The sequence below is a fragment of the Trichechus manatus genome, unplaced genomic scaffold (assembly GCF_000243295.1).
Source record: "Trichechus manatus latirostris isolate Lorelei unplaced genomic scaffold, TriManLat1.0 scaffold00057, whole genome shotgun sequence".
NCBI lineage: Eukaryota > Metazoa > Chordata > Mammalia > Sirenia > Trichechidae > Trichechus > Trichechus manatus.
Genome location: NW_004443993.1, coordinates 3,089,992 through 3,101,395, shown reverse-complemented (window position 1 = coordinate 3,101,395; position 11,404 = coordinate 3,089,992). Strand labels below are relative to the sequence as shown.

General features: G+C 40.5%; 1 pseudogene; it reads right to left on the bottom strand.

Annotated features, from left to right (window-relative positions):
- Positions 1-9,591: 9,591 nt before the first annotated feature.
- LOC101349632 (olfactory receptor 18-like) lies at positions 9,592-10,468 on the bottom strand (annotated as a pseudogene).
- Between the last annotated feature and the right edge of the window lie 936 nt (positions 10,469-11,404).

Here is an 11,404-nt window from a genome sequence, read left to right as displayed (position 1 = left end):
GTGTGTGTGTGTGTGTGTGTGTGTGTGTGGCCTCATCAGCCTCAACATTTGAGCCAAATTCTGGGTGGGCAAGAGTCCGTCCCAACTCTGTAGAGTGCTGAGTCTCATTCATCTCTCTAGTCCTACTGGACATCCCTGGAAGGGAGGAAAGCACAGGCAAACAGTCACCCAGTATGTGGACAACAGATTGACTATACTTTGCTCCTGTGAACTAAAAATGGATAATCAGTATTTAACAAAAATTTTTTGTTTTGGTTGCCTGCCTTGTGCCAAGTGTGGTATAGGCTGTGTTGTTGTTGTTGTTAGATGCCATCACGTCGGTCCCAACTCGTGGTGACCTTATATACAACAGAACAAAGTGCTGTCCTGCACCATCCTCACAATCTTTGCTATGTTTGAGCCTATTGTTGCAACCACCATGTCAATCCATCTCTTTGGGGGCTTTTGCAGGCTCTAGGGAAGTAGAAACAATAAGCCTGTATCATTTCCCTGCAAGCACTCCACCTGGGTGACCCATGTAGAGATATAGCAAATTGTGTTAACAGGTTAGAATATTGGCTAGGTGCCCTGTGAATGGAGCCTCACTGCCCAGATTCAAATCTGGGTTCACTTCATTCTACACCAAAACTTGATTAAAATACATAAAATTACTGTGCTCCACTTCTCACATATAAAATAATAATAATCTGTGCACCTATATCTTGGAGGTAAATTGTACAGATGAAATTTTAAAAGCTACAAAACACACAACTCAGAGCCTGGCACCAGGAAACCCTCAATATAGTTTGGTGATATTATAGTTACTGTCATCATCATCATCATTGTCATCATCCTCAATTTCATGATAATTTAGAAGTGCTTAGGGGACAGTTTAAAACAAAAAATTAAAAAAACCCATTACAGTCAAGTCGATTCTGACTCATAGTGACCCTATATGACAGAATAAAACTGCCCCATAGGGTTTCCAAGGAGCAGCTGGTGGATTCAAACTGCTGACCTTTTGGTTAGCTGCCGAGCTCGTAACCACTGACAGTTTGGAGGGATTCATTTCCTCTTCTAGTGAGAGCAATGCCTATGGAAGCTAGAAATAGTGGCGGAGGAGAGCAGAATTCTGAATATGAATCCTCAGATCTCCACCAGTACAAAGGACATAAACTTCAAAAATCTCTTAGTTGAAACTTTCCATTTTTGATTCCCTTCTTGCTATCCCAACTGTGCTGTTGGTCCTGATGATGAGGAAACAATGCTCTTGACAGTCCTTCCTGCCTTCCTGTCTCTCTCAGCACTCACCGGGTTGCATGGTGTCTCTGATGGGTCATGGTCAAACAGTGTGGATCCACTGCCCCTCTCCTGCCTGGCGAGAGATGAGAGCTGAGGCTCTTTCTTCAGGACTGACAGGAAGACAGACTTAGGCATGGGTGTCCTGAGGTGAATGATGACTATGGGAGGAAGACACACATACGTAGCCTGCTGTGCTGGAACTGGACTGGGACACTGAAGGGCTGGAGACACAGGCTAATAATTTACAATTATATGACTGAGAAAGCAACTCACAGAGCTCATAATTAGCCTAATTGATCTATGTTAACCTAGTCTCTGAGGCTTGTTAAATTAACAGGTGAGGGAGGAGAAAAATGAATGTCCTGGAATGGACTGGACATTTCTAATCTCAGGAGGGAAAACACATGTGTTCTCACCTCTGACTTGTAAATAGCAGGGAACGTAATATGAAATTCAGACAATTTTTCTAATTGAAAGAATCCATGAGTCACTTAGATATCAGCAAATGCAATGAATTGATCAGGTAATTTGGGGAGAATTACAGTCTGTATACCAAGAATCTGATACTATTTCCATATCTTTTTTAAGATTTGTGTCTCTAAGGAGAATATACTACTTTCCTTCCTATAGACTTTTCTTGGGGTTTGGGGTTTTACGCATTGAAAATTTATGTGTTTTTTTTTGTGAATTTGAATGACAGTACTAGTTTTAATTTTTCTCTTTAGTTGATGTATGTTGTTTTATTAGAAAACAAGTTTTTTGCATACTTGTTTGGTTACTTTACACTTTGAATTCTGCAGGGCTCTACTAGACTGCAATCAAGGTGTTGCCCAGGGGACTTCGGTCATCTCAAGGCTTGACAGGGAGAGGATTCACTTCCAAGGTAATTCACATGCCCGTGGCAGGATTCAGTTCCTCACAAGCTATTGACCAGAAGTCTTCCTAAGTTCCTTGCCAAGCGGACCTCTGCATGGAGCAGTTCTCAACAAGGCAATTGGCTTTCATCCAAGTGTGGTGTGTCAGCAAGAGATCAACAGAATGCTAGAAAGATGAAAGCCAGATTCTTTTTGCACCGTAATCTTGGAAGTTACACCCAATTTCTTTTGCCATAGTCTATTCTTTTAAGTGTGTCACTAGGTCTGGACCACAATATGGGGAGGAAATTATTCCAGGAGGAGGAATAAACATCAGGAAGCATGGGTCATTGGGATGGTCTTAGATATTGCCCACCACACAGGCCTTGCCTTCTATTAGGGTGCTAGACTCTAAGCCCATGATAGTCATACCCCATCTTTTCAGCCCATCACATCCCATCTTCTCAAAAAAAATCACCAAGGGAAAGACTGGAAGATGGGCAGATCTACCTCTGCATTGGATACTTACGCAGACTCCATCCATCCTGCTCCTGGCCATGCAGTAGAAGGCAGTACCCTGGTTTCCATTGCACCAGCAGAACCCTTCCATAGACTGTTGCACCTTTTAAATCCTCGCAGCGTGGCCCTCCTGGCAAAGTGATCTCCTTGATGAGAAAATGGAGATAGGTATATCCATAACTGATATAAGGAAAACAATATAAATCCAATAAATTGAATATGTAGGAAAGGATGCTATTTACCTATGTGTAGATAAATGGTACAGAGTAATTTTTAGATAACAAATGACAAAACGGCAAGTGTGTAGAGGTGTATTTGAGAAAGAGAGGCTGGGTGTTGAGACACTTTAGAATGCTTGGACAGTAGCAAAAATTTAATAATAAACTGAATCATTTCTTAGTGGGTAGTGGATAGAGGGTATCAGAGAAAATGATAGAAAATCTCCATGAGATGGATTCACACAGTGGCTGCAACATTGAGCTCCAAACATACCAAAGATTGTGAGGATGATGCACGACCAGGCAATGTTTTGGTCTGCTAAAGATGTAATGAGTTGGGGTGGACTCAATGGCAACAACAAAGAGGGTATATTCCAGAGTCACTTTCAAAGATGAGTGTAGAGAACAGATGTATGAAAACCGAACAGAGTTGTGTTCTTTGTTAAAAAGTGAGATTTTTTTTGTGCTTTTCCCAATTTCCTCCCATATGATGATTGTCCTTGAAAAAACAGACTATCATCTTCTGGCATCCTGTTTAGACGTACAGTTGAGGATGGTCTACCCTCAATTTTTTATCCCTGTTTTATTTATAGAATGTATCAAAACCTACTCTTTTATTCGATGATTCTTCCTCTTGCACATACAATTAAATGGAATAATAGATCCCATCAAATGCCCATAAAAACAAAAAAAACACACATTTCTTCCTTTAGGAGTTCTTAAAGATCTCTATGGAAAGTATAGTACTCCAGGGAGGAAGGAAAATACTGGATGTATTGATTCAAAATATCTTCACATTTCTTATAAGACAGTGGATACTTTACTCAACATAATACAAAGTAGAGATGGAACTAATCTCTGACCTCACTGTGCTACATTTTGAGTATGTAGATAAATGAGATCCAGTCCCCACCCTTAAACTATTCAAGGTCTTATTGTGTAAAAATAAATTATAATGGCCTGTCAGGTATCCAGGGTAAACCACACTTACAGTTCAAATAATTTATTTGAATGGTATCAGCCGTAGAGTAGATGACAATGGTAGTGATATCTATATTTACTAACCATGCATATACATTATCTGTATAGTCCTTACAGGGTTGTAAGTTAAGTATCATTTAAAATGAAGAACTGGAGACCATGAGAATTTAATAACAAATTGTAGTCCACACAGCTAATGAGTTAATGCAGCTAATGTTGAAAATCAAATATTAGGCCTGGAAAACCCATTAGTTGAATTACTCTATTGGCCTATTCATATAGTGACTATGTTACTGTCCACTTATTGATCCATTACTATGTACTAAACACTGTTTTAATCAGTACTTTTGATTACCTCCTCTTAACCACTCTCTCTGATGAATGCTTTTGTAACCATATGTATACAGAAAGATGCTTTATATTACGCCTAAGATCACAGTTTATAGTATCAAGTTATTTTTTAATTTGTTGAATGCACACTTAAAAAGATTTCTTTAAAGTGATATTAAGAGCTACCATTTGATGGGAAACTGCCATTTGATCCAACTTTGACAACATTTTATTTAGTCGCTACAATGGTCTTGGGAGATTAGCACCATTAATCTCAATTTGATGATGAGGACTCTGAGGCTCAGTGAGGTGCACTGAATTGCCAAAGATGCCCAGTTTATAAGCCAAGATCTGGTTGGATGTGCATCATCAAATCCCACACTCTTTCTATTACCTGTGGTTCATCTTCCACATATAAGGTAAGTACACCAAGTTCTGACAGCCATTAGGAACCTTTCATATTTCCTTCCGGTCTTTTCCCCACTCATAGCATTAATCAACTAGTATCACTCATTCTAAGTCTTGAAGTTTAAGTTTATACCAGTCTTTTATTTCTTTGTATCGCCTTGACTTCCCCTCCATATGGAAAATCTATGTCTGCAGTTTCTAAGTACCTGTTTTTTGTTTTAATGTTGTCCTTTTTTACATATTGATATCTCTGTTTCCCTATTTTCAATGTTTTAGGTTTGATGTGCTTTCGACTTCCCTACCTGAGTCAATATCTTGTTGCTCTGTCCTGTGTTCTAGTCTTTCTTTGTTATCTGATGTTATTGATTATCCAACCAGAGGACTCCCTTTAGTATTTCTTGTAATTTTGGGTTGGTTTTTGCAAATTACCTAAACCTCTGTTTATCTAGAAATGCCCTAATTTCACCATCATATTTGAGAAACAGTTTTGCTGGATACATAATTCTTGGCTGGCAGTTGTTTTCCTTCAAGGCTTTATATATGTCATCCCATTGCCTTCTTGCCTGCATGGTTTCTGCTGAGTAGTCTGAGCTTAGTCTTATTGACTCTCCTTTGTAGATGACTTTTCTTTTATCCCTAGCCACTTTTAAAATTCTCTCTTTAGCTTTGGTTTTGGTAAGTTTTATTATAATATGTCTTGGTGACTTTCTTTTGAGATCTACCTTATGTGGGGTTCGATGAGCATCTTGGATATGTATCTTCTCATCTTTCATTATATCAGGGAAGTTTTCTGTCAACAAATCTTCAACAATTTTCTCTGTATTTTCTGTTATCCCCCCCTGTTCTGGTACTCCAATCACTAGTGGGTTATTTCTCTTGATAGAGTCCCACATAACTCTTAGAGTTTCTTCATTCTTTTAAATTCTTTTATCTTATTTTTCCTCAAATAAGTTAGGCAAGTGCTTTATCTTCAATGTCACTAATTCTAACTTCTACTGCCTCAATTCTGTTCCTATGACTTTCTATTGAGTTGTCTAATTCTGAAATGTTATTGTTAATCTTCTGGATTTCTGATTGCTGTCTCTCTATGGATTCTTGCAGCCTATTAAATTTGTCATTATGTTCTTGAATAACTTTTTTAAGTTCCACTACTACTTTGTCTGTATGTTCTTTGGCAGTTTATGCATTTTGTCGAATTTTCTTTCTAATTTCTAGAAAAGTTCTGTATATTAATCTTTTGTATTCTGCCTCTGGTAATTCCAAGAAATTCTCTTCCTCCAGAGAATTTATTGAGTCTTTATTTTGGGAGCATGCTGAAGCCATCATGGACTGCCTCTTTATGTGATTGGATATTGACTGTTGTCTCCGAACCATTAAAGTTATTATAATTATATTTTATATTTTTTTAGTGTGTCCTAGCTTCTTGTTTTGTTTTGATATGCCCAAATAGGCTGCTTGTGTGTGCTACTTTGATTATTGGAGCCTTTGAAGCTCTACCGTCCTGTCACCAGGTAGTTAGTTCTGCAACTAAGTATGTGCACACAGGAGTCCATTAAATTTTGCTTTATGGGTTCAGCTCAGGTGTCCAGGCAGTCGGTCACCAAGTGTGTGGTGCAGGCTCTCACCTACAGTCTTAGAGAGGCAGAGGTGATAGGTGTAGGCACAAGTATCTGTCTGCAGTAGGGGGTCATGCGCTGAGTAAGGCAGGGGGCTGACGGCTGCCCCTGAGTGTCTAAAAGGAAAGCGTGTCCCTATTCCCTAGAGTGAGTAGGTAGGTATTTTGCTTCCAGACTATGAGCCCCCTGCTCTGTTGGCTGTAAAGACTCGAGGGCACCACTTATTCTTGGACCCCTGTAGCAGGTAACTAGGTGACATAGGTGGAGCCACGAGTCCTCAAGCCCCTGATGCGGACCCATAAATGTGCCTGCTTAAAGGGCAGGGCTGTGTCATGGGTCACAAATATGCCCCTTTACAGTTGAAAGAGTTGAAGTTAGACTTCAGGTGTTTACTCTGTTGTACTGTGGTAGTGAGGGCTTATGCTGTTTAGATGGGTCCACACAAGTCTATACAGGGGTGAAAGGCACTCAAAGTCTGTGGACCCCTTATGCCTGTGCTTAGTAAAGGAGCTGCGCTGACACTGAGTTCCTGGCTTAGGGGAGCCAGTAGCTTATCTGTTCCCTCTCCAGGGCCAGGAGAATGGGTCAGGGTGCCTTTTGGGATCTACTTCCGGCCCAGGGAACTCAGAGACTTCAGAAGGCCAGACTGATGCAGAGCGGGGAGGGAGGAGGTAAAAGGGAGAGAGGTTTTTCCCAAATGGGCTTTTAAAAAAAATCCCTGCTAAAGGCCACACACACATATTTATCTTTAGCCACTTGGAAGCTGCTTTTTACTAGTTCGGAGTGTCCAAGCAGAATCTCTGCTGCCAAATCTCTCTGGATGTGGAAACTGCGTCCCGAGTGCACACAAGGAGCTGTTTTCCTGCTTTGCTGTGCACCCAGAGCCCTTTGAGGCTGAAGAGCTGTAGCTCCCGCTGCTGCTGTTCTGGCACTCCTTGCTTCTTCCGAACTGTCTCCCTCTCCCCCTGCCACTCAGTCCGATTCCTCAACATTGCCTTGTTCAAGGCTCCTAGATATTCAGATACAATCAAATCACTTGTTTTTCCAGGTCTTTGTTGTAAGAGGGATATAGAAAGCCATCTGACCACTCCGCCATCTTGGCCTGCCTCTAAGTCTTGAAGTTTAAAGAGGAGAAAGAAAATGTTATCTTTGGGTAGAGTCTACCAGCAGACATTGAATGGAAACATTACATTGGATACATTCATTTTTTGTTTTTTTTTTGGCCATCCCTAGATTTGCAGAAATGTATATGCAACCTAGTTCTAGGCATGGAATCCATAAAGTCTCACTGCAGTTAACCATAACCAGACAATCAGAACAATACTTCCATGATTTTTAATGAGAGCTATATCTTCTTACAAACTGGTATGGCCTCATCCTCTGCCAAGTGCATTCTGTTCTCCAGTATCAAAGTTTCTCATCAGGAAAATTTGTAGGAGATTTAATTCAGTGGTAAAAGACAGAGTAAGTTAAGCTATTAATTTGGCAGATTTTCAGAGAGCCCCAAATTACTTCCTCGGACAAATGCATACCCAAGTAGTAGAACACAAAAGGAACCCAAAGACAAGGAAACGTGGTAACACAGTACAGTCTTCATTAAACCGTTACAAGTAAAAAGCAAGAGCTCTCCTTTACCAAAGACATGACCCTTTGCAATCTCGGACTAATGAAGAATAGGATAAAATTTAATTTATTCGTAACTACTTGGTGAATTAATGATCTTAGAGCACCAATAGAGCCACAGTAACTTTAAATATGATACCACCACCTTAATCCTCAGTTGTCCAACCTTGACCAGACATATCATTTACAATCACCTTTTTTTTTCCAAACATGCTTTGTAATGTTCCAATTTTAGACACTTCACAAATACCTTTATTCTCCAAGGATAATTTATAAGTCATGATTCACTAAAGTAAAGTGAAAACACCATGAAGAGCATTTCACACTGGAAATTGGTAAAATAGTTATTCAAGGACTCAAAGGCAAAAAGTAGCACTGTGGCAATACACCGATAGTAACTGCAGAAAGAAGCTACTATACCTAGGGCTAAGGAAACAGGTATAAGGAAAATGTTGAGCTTATTAGGGTGTGGTGACCTTTACTGATCATTATGGGAAGAATATAACATAAAGCCAGAAGGGAAAGCATAAAAATGGTTTAAAGATCCTTTCCTCTCCAGCTTGAGTGTCACAGAGTAAATTACACAAGGATGAATCTGGACAAGGGAGACAATAGCTTATCAACAGCACATATGACCCACTTTATGGTGTGCAGGGCAGAGGCAGTGGTGGTTCATTGGTAGAATTTTCCCCTTTCATGTTGAAGATCAGGTTTGATTCCCAACAAATGTACCTCATGTGCAGCCACCAACTGTCAGTAGAGACTTATTTGCTGATAAAATGTTGAACAGGTTTCAGCAGAGATTCCAGACTAAGACGAACTAGTAAGAAAGGCCTAGCAATCTACTTCCAAAAATCAGTCATTGAAAACTCCACGGATCACTGTCTTCTCAACCACAATCGATCATGGAGATGGACAGAACTTGTCAGGCAGCATTTTCGTCTGTTGTGCATGGGGTTGCCATGTGTCAGGGAGGCAACTCAAGAGCTGCTAACAACAACATGATGTAGAAGGAGAAGATATGAGAAGAAATACCAAGAATACTGGGGAAAATCACTTGCCTGTTGTTAGGGTAAGTTCTTTCATATCTTTCCCCATGCAATCTCTGATCACTTTCAGGTCTTCAGTATCTGCTCAGGAGAAGTAAAAGACCCACAACAAAATAATTTTTGAAGGAAAAGTAAAAAAAGATGAGTAGTTCTCACCATGACTGTACAATAAAACCACCTGTGGTGCTTTAAAAATCTTATGCTTAAGCCACATACTGGTCCTATTAAATCAGAATCTGTAGTTGTGGGACCAAGGCGTCAATATTTTTAAGCTTTCCAGATGATTACATTATGAAGTGAAGGTCTGGGACCAGTGACATGCATTCTCACACACAACCTGCATATACAGTTCTGTTAGATGTAAAGGTAGTCTGGGTAATAGTTAGCAATTATGGTAAAGCATTAAGATTTTAAGTATATAAAAATAGAATTGTGCATTTTACCAGGAAGCCTGGATTATAGATGAGAAGCTACAGAAGGCTCCATAGCTATAATGGGATTTGGTCATGCAGACTGACTATCCCAGAATACTACCACTATCCAATTAAAAATGTGACAAAGGAAACAATCTTCAGATACGAAATCCCGAGACTGAAACCTATGAGAGCTACAAAAATTATGTAACCAAAGAGGCAAGATTTATGGCTCCAGATGTTTGGTTTTGCTGTCTTTTCCAACTCACACACCCAGAAAGACAGCACAAGTATTGACATTATGTTGTTCTGTTGAGGATCCTCTGCAGGGTTCTCTTGATGTCCCTGTTCCTCAGGCTGTAGACGAAGGGGTTTAGCATGGGCTTGACCACAGTGTACGTCACTAAGGCCACTGCACCCCTACTGGCAGATAAGACTGCTGAACTGAAGTACACTCCAAGGCTTGTTTCATAAAATAAACAAATGACTGACGGGTGAGAGCCACAAGTGGAGAAGGATTTATACTTCCCACCTGAAGATGAGACTCTTAGAATAGAAGAAACAATTCTAGTGTAAGAGAAAAGGATCCCTGTGACCGGAACACCACCAAAGATGGCACCAATACAATACAGTAATGGTATTTGTGGATGTGTTAGAACAGGCAAGGTTAAAAAGTTGAGGAGGGTCACAGAGGAAATGATGGATTTCCACATCTATGCAGCAGGTAAGTTGTAATACCATTGAAAGGTGCAGCTGGGACTTCACAGAGGTGGAGGTGTGTGATGACTGTGTAGTCAGGGGGTGACAGACGGCCACAAACCAGTCCTAAGCCATTGTGGTGAGAAGCACACTGTCCAGACATCCAAAGAAATAAAAAAAGGACACTTGTGTCAGGCAGCCCACATAGGTGATGGATTTGCTCTGTGTCTGGATGTTTACTAGTATCTTTGGGACTCTGGTGGAAATGAAACCAATGTCAGCCAAAGACAGGTTGGAGAGGAAGAAGTACATGGCGGTATGGAGGTGCAAGTCAGAGGTGACAGCCAGGCTGATGAGCAGGTTCCCAGTCACAGTGATCAGGTACATGGACAGGAACAGCCCAAAGAGGAATTGCTGCAGTTCCAGGTCCTCTGAGAGGCCCAGGAGGAGGAATTCTGAGATGCTTGTTAGATTCTGTGGCTCGATGTACCTGAGACAGCTTTTGGAAAAAGAAAGAGGATTGTTAAAGGAAACAAGGGAAGCACCCAGCACTGTGTATTTTGAATTCATGAAACTCACAAGTAAAGCCTGCAAATTCACAAGTGTTCACACTTTAAGAATCTAATACCCCACTACCTTCAGCCATATTACTCGGTTGTAGCAAACTTACCCACTGTACTTCTCAGTACTCTTTCTTCATTGTCTCCTGTGCTATTCACTTGCTTCTGTACATAACCAATTTAGAGATTCTGTACTAGAGAATGTTAGAATGGAAGGACATTTTAAGATAACAAATTCATAACAATAGATACGTAGTAACTATGGTGAAGCATAACACAGTACACAATACTGGGAAAATCAGCACAGCTTGACCAAAGCAAGGTCATGGAAGCTCCAGAGATACACCCAAACTCTCTGAGGTACCGAGTTACTAGGCTGAGGACTGGGGACCGTGGTCTCAGGGAACATCTGGCTCAATTGACATAACATAATTTATAAAGAAAATGTTCTACATCCTACTTTTGTGAGTAGTGTCTGGAGTTTTAAAAGTTTGCAAGTGGCCATCTAAGATATTCCACTGGTCTCACCCAGTCTGTAACAAGAGAGAATGAAGAAAACCAAAGACACAAGGGAAAGATTAGTTCAAAGGACAAATGGACCACAAGTACTACAGCCTCCACCAAACTGAATGCAGCGCAATTAGATGGTGCCTGGCTACCACTACTGACTGCTCTAACAGGGATCACAATAGAGGGTCCCCAGACAGAGCTGGAGAAAAATGTAGAACAAAATTCTAACTCACACACACAAAAAAAAAAGTGAGACTTACTGGTCTGACAGATGATGGAGAAACCCTGGGAATATGGCCCCCTGACTCCTTTTTAACTCGGTGCTGAAGTCACTCCTGAGGTT